The following is an 11,004-nucleotide window of genomic DNA, read 5'->3' as shown; positions in this document are numbered from 1 at the left end:
CATTATAACCTATAGAGTTTGCTTAGGAAAGGTGCATAAGACAATGGCAGATTTCCAAGCACAGTAGAAAATGGTGCTGATAATATCCGAGGGAGTACTTTCCTCTTCAGGATCTGTACTGAAGCAAAGCTTCATCATGGTGCTATTATAAACAGAGATGCTGCATTGTTGCCTTTTCAGAAATGTGTAAAACCCTGGCATAGCTGCTGATCACTAAAGACCCCAACAAGCCTTTTGCTAGAGCAGGAATTAGTTTAGGAATCCTGACTGAATCCCAGCTCAGGTAATTACATGCTGCCTCTCAGGAATTTTAATTGGGCATTTATTCTCCTTGACTTCCTGTCTTAAAAAGCAGCTTTTCAGGGAGAAGCTGTATTTTGATGGCAGAGCTGACAATCCCTGTATGCTCAGTTTCAGGACTAATAGTGCTTTATTAATGCATGATGTTGTTAGCTGCTTCTGGAGAAGGAAACTCTGAACAACCCAATGAAATTCCTCCTGAAAAGGCTCTTCGTGCCTCACAGTGCATCACCTAATCCCTTTCAGGCTACATGTTAACTTCTTTGCATTAGATTTTTCCTCAAAAAAATCTCTGACATTTTCAGCAAATTAATGACAGGATAATTAAACTCAGAAAGCTGGTATCAGAATGGTAAACATGTGCTTTCCTGGTGCTTGTTTAGAGACCCAGCTACCTTAAAATAAAAGAGTGCACTCCCTCCTACTGAAAGCAAGTCTGATGCAGTAAGTCATTTAGTAGGTCTTTTATCTCTTGAGCTTCAAGTCTCCGGGTTCCCATGCCTGATTCTGAGCTCCAAGTGGGGTTTTGGTCCTAGAAGTGCTGCACAATCAGATGTGCCGATGAACAGCAAGCGGTCTGATGGAAATATGAAAGTGTTCCAGAAAAGAAAACACCGTGCTTTTTAATAAACCAAACATAATCCTCCTGCTTTGATTAGGGCCCTGGGATGGAAGCTCTTAAGGTGGCAACAGGTCTTCAATTTGTTCACTGTTATTAGACAGAGTAGTGTGGCATCGGGGTGGGGGGGAAGAAGCAAACAGCTCTGTGATCAGAGAATCACAACCTGCTTGCCCCCCTGAATGAGTAGGGCTAGAAAGGCCCAGTTATCAGTCTTCTCTTACCAAAGCCTCCTGGGAGTGAGGAGGTCTGAAGCACATTTATACTGTAATGCTAGCTGCTGTCTTACATCTCAGTGCTCAGGAAGACAACACCAGGAGGAAGAGAACCTGGGGGAGAAAACAGGTGGTATATGTAAGTAAATGCTTTAATGCTTGAGAAAGCCTATTGATTTTCTGTTGAAGAATAATTCCAGGAGCTGGACAACATGTACTTACTGTGTCTGTGGAACAAACATCCTAGGGTTTAAGAAACCATCCCTTACCTTCTTGGCCTATCCCAACAGTGGCACTCAGGGTATCCCACTGCCCTCAGTAGCAATCATGCCATTCTTCTGAATGAGATCTTGGAGTGTACTCCCCTTCTCCACAAGTGACTAATGTTCAAAGGCCTCACTCTACACTTCTAGGATAGTAGGATCTTGCTTTTATCATGCCCATCCTCTTCATAAAGGAAGATCGAAGGCAATGATTCTCAACCAGGGTGCCATAGCATCCTGGGGTACCTTGAGACTCTTTCAAGGGTGCCAGGGGGTGCTAAGCCATTTCAGCACTGTTAGGTGGGCAGACATGGCTCACAAGCTAGATAAACCCAGAGATTTCAAGTAGGAATCCATAATGTTACAAAAACATTCTGAGCTCTTGTGGTCTTTCTGAGTTCCTGGCAACAGAATAAATCCTTTATTATTTTGCCTTAGTCAAAAAATGAAAACTAAAAACTGGCATTTTTCAAGGGGTGACTCAAGTCTAAAAAGTTTGAGAACCACTTATGTAAGGCCTGATTTTCTAATCGCCTTGCACCTTGGCAATCCTTTACCCAAAATGGTTTAATATGCCCAGTGGGCTTGGGCTTTAGACTCTCTTTGCATGGGACAATACAAAGTGCAAGACCAAAGAATCAAGCCTCATTTATCTGGGCCTGTGTGTACTCTTGCTGAGTACAGCACTGCTGCTGAAGTTGCTGAGGCAGTCACTGTACTGTCAGGCTTTAACTCACTACTGAAAAGCCCTGGAGAATAAAAGGTGTAATATAAAACCAAATTTTCTCTATACAGAAGGAACTGATCAAGTAAGCATTTCATGAGGTTATCTTTATTTTCTGCAAAGCCTCTGAATTTGATCTGGGCTGAAGACAGATGCCAAATAGCGTCAAAATTCTCTGCTGAGACCCCTGGTGCAGATTTATTTTAAGAGCAGCAGCAATAATCCAGAGCAGCTCTCAGCCACTTCTCTCAGACTCTAGCACTGGAAAGCTAATGCTGCACAAGCAAGATTAGTCTGGGCCTGCTATTTTCTCACTTAAGTTTGAAGTGGCTCCTACTTCCAGCTACTCGTGATGTTTCATTGGCTGACAGCTTCCTCTCCTGAATACTATGAGAAAATATTGCCCTTAGGCAGTTGCCCACTATTTCCTGCATGTCATAGACTGAGAAACAGAATGGATATATCTCAGAATGGATAGAAAGGGAGATCAAATTCTCTCTCTCAAGATGAACAAGATCTTTTCTAAGAGGTTTTTCTCTTCCTAGGGGACAATAGTAGCACTTGTTCTTGCTTTCTGTACTCCTGAGGAACCTTAAGCCTAATTTCCTCTTTTCCATTGCACTGCTCAGTGCTCACCAGGCTGCATCCATGGGGAAAAATAACCCATCTACTGAGGAGACTTATATGAGCATAACAGCCACATTTGGTCTTCCAGAAGATTGAGGGAGGAACAAAGAAAGACAGTACCAGAGAGAATGAACAAGGTCAGCAACAGGAATCAGCCACTTCATAAACTCTTTGATACTATGAAAGTCACACTGTGAGCTCACAACAGTCAAACAAGATTTAATGAGTCAATACCTGCTGTTCTACTTGTTCTACATTGCCACCACACACACTTCATCATGCAGAAAAGGCAAGGAGTTCATCACGTTATTGTAAGGCACACAGGGATTCAGGACCAGAAGAAGGTTCAGATGCCAAGGTGTCCAAGGAATTATACAAAGCATTTGCATCTGTCTGGGTTGCTTTGGCCAATGCGAAAAATGCAGTAAAACAACTGTGGCACTTTTCCCTGTAGGTGGAGTGTCATTATGAAAAAGATCACCCTCTGTGTCACCAGAACCTGCTGATTTGTCTCTTCTGAGCCCCACTGTCAGTTGCAGGTAGCATGGAACGTGGAGACTGGTGGGCTGCTGCAGGTAATCCTTTCTTCTGCAGTTGTAATAGGCAGTGAAATAACACCATAAACATACTCAGCTTCACTATCAGGGGATGCAGGACTCACAGGAGGTCACTATCAGGGGATGCAGACCTGAGGTCACAGGTATCTCAGCTTGTCCATGTGGGAAAGCTGGAGTGCAGTAAATTAGGGTGCACAGTTACAACACACTAACTGCTGCACACAAACTCTGAAACAAGAGTGCCCAGCCTCATGCTAAGAATGTCTGCACAAGGACTTGGGACAGAGCAGCTACTTCATTGGACACTGATTTCCCTGTATAGACCCTTCAAGAGCCTGGCATGAGCTGAAGCAGGAGAGGAGTCACTCTGACTTGCCATGCGGACAACCACAACCAAGACACAGGATTTAGTATTAAAGATCCATAGTTTGTACCTGACCAATAATGTGTAAGATCCCTTCTCAAGGATGCGTTGTAAGACCCCAAAGCAGTTTGCTTCATTTAATTGCAGACACATTTACTTATCTAGGGACCACAGCAGGGGCCAGAGTATCAGGATTCCTGGGTTCTTTCCCTGGCTCTAGCAGTGACTTGCTGTGTGATTTCAGCTCTACTTCAAAATGAAGATCTCAGCATCATCTGCTTCCTGGTATAGGGAGGTTTTTGAAGTACTCCCAATTGCCAGTGAAAGGGGTATGGGAAGTTCAATGGATTATTGTTGTTGTAGTTATCCTAACTCACTGACTCCATTATTACAGGTCTGGGTGGAGTTAGCATAACTTTGTTCTAAATATAAGAGATACTTTGCCCCTGTATCTCATACTGATGGTGTGTGGTTTGTCTAGCAAACTTCTAAATCCAGGACACAGGGCCTCCAATGTGGCTTGGCTTTCACCAGGGCCTTCTCATTACTCTAGATTGCCTCCTTGCTCTCATAAGCAGCTCACTGTTCAGTCTCTGCAGTAGAGTCACTGATGGCATAACTTGTGCATTTGATTCGGAGGCTCCCACGTCAGGAGTATTAATTCCTAGTCATCTGGCCATGTGCCCTGCCAGCAGTGCCCACACCTGCCAGGATTGCACAGAGTTTGGAAACCAAACGCTTTATTTCTGACTAATTTTCCTCATGCTCATTACACGGCACAGCTTGGATTCGATGCCTTCTCTTTGCTTTCTTGCAAAGGGTGACAGACTGTTCTTTATTTAGTGCGGGCTGGGGCCTTCCAAGAAAAAATGGAATTTGCCATCATGGCAATGGCAAAGCAGCTGGTGTTAGCCTGGGCTTCCTCCATCTGCCGGTTGTAGCCACTCATTGCAGCACATTTTATACTCAAGCTTGGAAACACTTTGGGCCTAGCACGTTCTTTTATAATGTTTGTGGACAGAACCTAGCTCAATAAATACATAATTAACCATATAAATAACAGGTGGTAATAAGCAAAGAATGCGATATCAGATGCTGGGGGAGGTCTTTTCTTGTTTGATTGCTTGGGTTTTTATTTGTTTTCATTTGGGCAAGAATGTAAATGACATGGTACTGTGATGAAGCTGTGAGCCACGGAAAATGTTATACATAGTACTAACAACCAGGTGAAGACTGGATTAGTTCAGCGTTCTGGCTGGTCTGGGCTTGCCTGATCAAATAAATTACATTGTACATTTTCTAACACAAAGCCTGTTTACAATGAGCTCTGTGAAATTGCAGTATAAAGGAAACAAAAGTGGAAAAATGAGAGAACGGGGAAATGCACTTAGGAATAGCCAATAGGAAATGTCCAGCCTTAGTAAAAGGCATAAGTGAGCACATAGAGGGAAAGAGAAAGGGACAAGCAAGATTCATAGATTGCTGGAAGGGGCTGGAAGGGACCTTGCAAGATCATCTGGTCCAGTCCCCCTGCACTAGGCAAGAAAGATGACTGTCAAGTGACCCCAGCAAAGTGACTGTCTAGTCTCCTCTTGAAGATTTCCAGGGTAGATGATTGCACCAGATCTGGAAGGAGTTTATTCCACAGTCTGGACACTCAACTGTGAAGAAGTTTATCCTAGTGTTAAGCCTGAAATGGTCTTCAAGGAGTTTGTGACCATTGCTCCTAGTTTTCCCCAAGGGTCCCCTCTCAGCCTTCTTTTTAGGTTGAAGAGACCCAAGTCCCTCAGCCTTTCCTTGTATGTCCTGCCTTGCAAATGTCTGATCATACAGGTAGCTCTTCTCTGGATTCTCTCAAGCTTTTCCACATCCCTGTTGAAGTGCGGCCCCCAGAACCGGACACATACTCCAACTGCCGTCTCACCAATGCTGAATAAAGCAGAAGAATCACTTCCTTGGTTTTGGTTGAGATGCATTGGTTGATGCTAGAGGTGTTAGAAATGGGCCCTAATTTTTTTGGATTTGGATTCAGCCCGAATTGGGGACAGTGATTTGTTGATTCGGATCACTGTCCTTGATTCAAATTGGCCAAATCCAAATCTGAAGATTCAATGCTGATTTGGAGAATCAGCAATTCGGACATAGACACAGCTTTAAAAGTTTTTTCTACTTTGAGGTAGCAGGCATGGCTCGTGATCGCTGCAATGCTGGGGTGGATGGAGCATCCCACAGGAGCGTTTGGGTAGGGGGGGGAAGCCTGCATGCTTGGCGGCAAAGCCGGAAGTGGACTGGAAGTAGTTCTGGTCCACTTCTCGGTCCACTAGGGAGCATGCTGCACCCCCACACATGCTCCCTGACTTGGCAATTGGCCGCAGGGGGACCCGGGGTGCCCCCCCTCCCCAGATCCAGGAGGCACCAGCTGCCGAGCCAGGAGCATGTTCCCCGGCAGACCTAGAAATGGACTGGAAGTGCTTCTGGTCCACTTCTGGGTCTGCTGCCAAGCACGCTGGGGAGCCCTCCACACTCCTGTGGGACACTCCATGCGCCCCAGCATTACAGCACTCACGAGCCCCTGCTATCTAGAGATATGTAGAAAAAACATTTAAAGCTGTCTATGTCCCAATCTTTCTGAAGCTCTCCAAATTGATTTGGAGGTTTCCAATTTGATTTGGAGAGATTAAAGGGTCCTTGGTGTCATCCGTGTATTTGACTAGTGAGCTCTTCACCCCCACATCCAAATCACTGATAAAGATGTTGAAAAGCACTGGACCAAGCACAGCCCCCTGAGGGACACCACGGGCCACCTCTCACCAGGATGAAACAGATAATGTTCATTAGAGCTGTCTGGGTCCTACCCTGCAGCCAGCTTCCTACCCACCTGTCGAGCACTTAAACCAACAATCCTCCAATTTTCCCCATGAGAACATCATGGGATACCAGATCAAAGGCCTTTTGGAAGTCCAGTGTGACAGGTCACCTTCCCTAGCACCATCTTTTTCATCATCCGCCTCTCATCTGGGGCACCCTTGGGGCCTGTTTTGTAATTCTTCAGTCCTGCCCTAATCTCACCTGCCACGTCTTGCTGGAATATTATTTTTTTGAGCGGGAGACTGCCTATTCTTCTGGGTATGTTGGGGTCTCGCCTATTATGACTTAACCCTTGTGTCCTCTGGCTAGGCCTCCATGTTCAAACCCATTAAACAGGGTTGGACTCCGAGGCTCTAGCTTTTCCTGCTCCCTTATACAGCACGGCACTCCCTGGCCCCAAGGCACGGGAGCCAGACCCCCACAACCAGTGGGCCAAGGGCCCAAGACCTGGGCACAACCCGAACCCGCCCCAGTTGGTTCAAACAAAAAACCCCCAAAAGATAGACCACAACCACACTCCGGTGCACCAGGCCTCCCTGGCCTTTTTAAAATAGTCCTTCCAATACCGGGGTTCATGTCCCCAAAAGCTGCGCCCTTACTGGCACTGGTGTCTGCTCCAAAAAACTGCACCCTCACTGGCGCCGGTGTCTGTGCCCCCAAAGGCTGCGCCCTCACTGGCACTGCGGTCTGTGCCCCTCAAAACTGCACCCTCCTTGGCGCTGGGTTCTGTGCCCCCAAAACTGCGCCCTCCCTGGCACCGGGTACCCACTCTGAAGAGGGTCCTGAAAATGAGGCCTCCTCCGACCCCTAATAGCCTCTCCCAAACCACCGGTCTTGTTCAATAATAAAAAAAAGAAAAAATAATAACTGTCACCAACCAATATGATCAAGCAAAGCAGCAGGTCAGCTTACAATTCGCAGGGTTCGTACCTCAGCTGTCTTCTGTTGGCTACAGTCCTTGCTGTGGTGCGGCTGCCATCTTCCCGTGGCTTCCATAGTTCCCACCTTTGGACCGCTCACCCAGCTTCTCTATGGTGCTCTCAGAGGCACTCCTTCCCCTTCAGCTGCTGTCGCCCCTACTGCTGTTTCACCCAGGGTTTTTATAGTCCTGCCTCTTCCGGTCAGCTGACTAGCCATCACAGTTCAGCACTTAACCCCTTCCTCACCAGCCCTCCACGCCCAGAAGGTTCTGGCCCTATAGGGGCGCACCTTTTTCCTCGTGACAGTGTTTGGGTTCCCTTTCGCATCCAGGTATACAATGTCTACCTCCTCTCTCTTATCCAGGTGGTAAGTTACCTGGTTGTAGAAGGAGATGAGATTGGTAAAACAAGACCTGCCCGCAATGAAGCCACGCTGACGTCATTATGAATCCTACCTTTTGTGCGCGTATCACACATAGACTCCTTGATGAATTTTTCCAGGATTTTCCCTGGAATAAAAGTTAGGCTAATTGGCCTATAGTTGCCCGGGTCCTCTCTCCTTCCCTTCTTGAAGACGAGCACAACATTGGCCCCATTCCAGTCTTCAGGGACCTCCCCCAATCACCACAAGTTTTGGAAGAGTTTTGCCAGAGGTCCCGTGATGACTTCAGCCAGCACCTTCAGCACTCCTGGATAAAGTTCATCTGGTCCTGCTGACTTATAAATGTCTAACTTTTCTAACTGATCATGCACCAGTTCAACATCAACAGTAGGAAGGTGGTCATTCCCACCATGTCCATTCTGAACCATACCTAGTATGCTTTTCCCCTTAGCCAGTGAAATACTGAAGCAAAGTAATCATTCAGGAGTTCAGCTTACTTGTGTGCCGGCCTCCAGGCATGTTTCAGTCAGTGTTTCCCTGTCCCCTAGCAATCTTAGTTTAAGGCCCTATCTAAAAGATGGGCCATCCTGGCTGAAAACAGGGACTTACCCCTCTGCATTAGGTGGATGCCATCCCTTCCCAGGAGTCGTCTCTCCCTGAAATTGCACTGTGGTCAAAGAAATTGAAGCCCTCTTGGTAGCACAACTGCCAGAGTCATCGGTTCACTTCTTTGACACATCCTTCCCTCCTAGGTCTGTGGCCTGCAACCAGGAGCACAGAGGAAAAGATGATGAAATCAGATGGGATAGAAATGTTTTTAAATGACTAAGGCATATACTTCACTGTGACAGCATGCATCAAGCTTATGTTAAACATTATAACATAGTTACATTATAACACATTAGCCATTCAACATTGAATCCTTGGGGCTTAATTCTCCATTATCATATGTTGTTCACAGGGCTAAGTAAGGGTAAAAACACTGTCAGTACAAGAACTGTGCATTTATCTTTCATGGATGTAAATGAATATTTGTGATGTAGAGCAATGAAAAATCAGCCTGCTGATCTTTATCATTTATGCGCAATTGGGAGTACTTCAAAAACCTCCCTACACCAGGAAGCAGATGATGCTGAGATCTTCATTTTGAAGTAGAGCTGAAGCCACACAGCAAGTCACTGCTAGAGCCAGGGAAAGAACCCAGGAATCCTGATACTCTGGCCCCTGCTGTGGTCCCTAGATAAGTAAATGTGTCTGCAATTAAATGAAGCAAACTGCTTTGGGGTCTTACAACGCATCCTTGAGAAGGGATCTTACACATTATTGGTCAGGTACAAACTATGGATCTTTAATACTAAATCCTGTGTCTTGGTTGTGGTTGTCCGCATGGCAAGTCAGAGTGACTCCTCTCCTGCTTCAGCTCATGCCAGGCTCTTGAAGGGTCTATACAGGGAAATCAGTGTCCAATGAAGTAGCTGCTCTGTCCCAAGTCCTTGTGCAGACATTCTTAGCATGAGGCTGGGTACTCTTGTTTCAGAGTTTGTGTGCAGCAGTTAGTGTGTTGTAACTGTGCACCCTAATTTACTGCACTCCAGCTTTCCCACATGGACAAGCTGAGATACCTGTGACCTCAGGTCTGCATCCCCTGATAGTGACCTCCTGTGAGTCCTGCATCCCCTGATAGTGAAGCTGAGTATGTTTATGGTGTTATTTCACTGCCTAGCCTATTACAACTGCAGAAGAAAGGATTACCTGCAGCAGCCCTAAGCCTGTGGTGATTATATTTTAGCATTAGTAGCTATCTTAAAAAAATTCTGTAGTGTGGATGGCAAACCTTCATCATAGATTCTCTGTCAGGAATCAGATGGGGACTTAGGAGCACCTCCTCTCAGATGCAAGTTAGCTCTGGGTGTGCAGATTCGGCCCTTGATTGAGGTTCTGGAGATCTCATGAAGATATTTGTATCTGGAATATTATGTACGTTATGTATTTCTCCTGCAGCCTGTAATGTTGTGATAAAGAAAAGTAAGGATAAAAAAACTGAATGTGTTTGGGTTATTGGTGGAAGGCCTGGTCTCCCTATGGAGCTAGCTTCCAAGTCTAAGGTAATGGGAGCCCAGTATTCAAAATCTACAGAATATAACCAGTAGTATTGGTCTGAATGAGGGTTAGCCAAGATGCTACCTATTCATCAGCACAGCATGTGCTCTTTCAGCAAGGGAAGGCTGCAGTGTAGGACCCAAATGTTTTAACAGTAATAAAATCTGCCCTATGGGAAGTTTGAATGATTTTTCTAAAAGCCAAATACTTCCATTTTCATTTGAAAATGCACAGCAGGAAGAGCTGGTAGCACTATAAATCTCCAGGGGCCCTGTGTGTGGTGAGAGATACTGATGGCAGGAGAACTGCATTTCCCTAGTGTTAGCTGTCTGGCTGGCATCAGACTCTGTGTTTTTATAGAGTCTTTGGGCCAGATCTGGAGCTGGCATAAACTAGCATAGGTCCATTGAGAACAGAAGGACAAGGATGCTTTCCACTGCTGAGGATCCAACCCACTGACCAGTTCAGAATGTATGGAAGGAAAAAGGACAATGGGGGATTTTAGAGCTTTTCATCTTTGCTTTCACTCAAAACCTCAGCTTTTGGAGGTCCTACCAAACTGCAGAAGAATTTCTCATGGTCTTGCAGACAAAACTCTGAGGTATTTAAATGGGGTGGCTTCTGGGGTCTAAGAGAAATTTGGTAGCCTGGCACACTGGAGTATGACCCCATCTCCCTAATTCCTATCTTGGAAGCAGGAAAGATAGCAGTCTGACCTCTAAGTCATTGTTTGTTAGACACTTCAGATGTCTTTACACATGCTTGGGGGTGGAGGGAGAGGGGGAGTGCTTTAATTAGAGCAGCTCTCCGGAGTGTCCCATTCAATGAGCCTCCATTTTGAAGCACAGGGATGCTGAATACACATGATACCAAGGCTGCTGGAGCACACTAATTAGCACACTCCAGCAGACTTGATATATTGAGTCTGCTCGGACGCATTCTAATTAGAGAATGTCAGAGCAAGCATCAGACGTATGTATTCCTGGTCCTCTCTAACTTCTACAGAAAACCATCTCTATATCCACTCCATAGTAGCTATATACCTCCAAGCCTAGGTAGAGTAGA

At 45.8% G+C, this 11,004-nt stretch overlaps 1 long non-coding RNA gene across 1 annotated transcript in view; it reads right to left on the bottom strand.

The window, feature by feature from the left end:
• Positions 1-10,711, bottom strand: part of LOC109292422 — a 30,283-nt gene extending 19,572 nt beyond the window's left edge. Inside the window, exons 1-2 of the long non-coding RNA XR_002096119.1 lie at positions 8,337-10,711; positions 1,144-1,248 (exon numbers count right to left, since the gene is read on the bottom strand). This is a non-coding gene — a long non-coding RNA (uncharacterized LOC109292422). The remainder of the gene's footprint in view (positions 1-1,143; positions 1,249-8,336) is intronic.
• Positions 10,712-11,004: the final 293 nt, after the last annotated feature.

Source organism: Gavialis gangeticus, unplaced genomic scaffold (genome assembly GCF_001723915.1).
Source record: "Gavialis gangeticus isolate Ggan-Ray unplaced genomic scaffold, GavGan_comp1, whole genome shotgun sequence".
Taxonomy (NCBI): Eukaryota; Metazoa; Chordata; order Crocodylia; family Gavialidae; genus Gavialis; species Gavialis gangeticus.
This window is presented reverse-complemented; position numbering and strand designations above follow the sequence as displayed.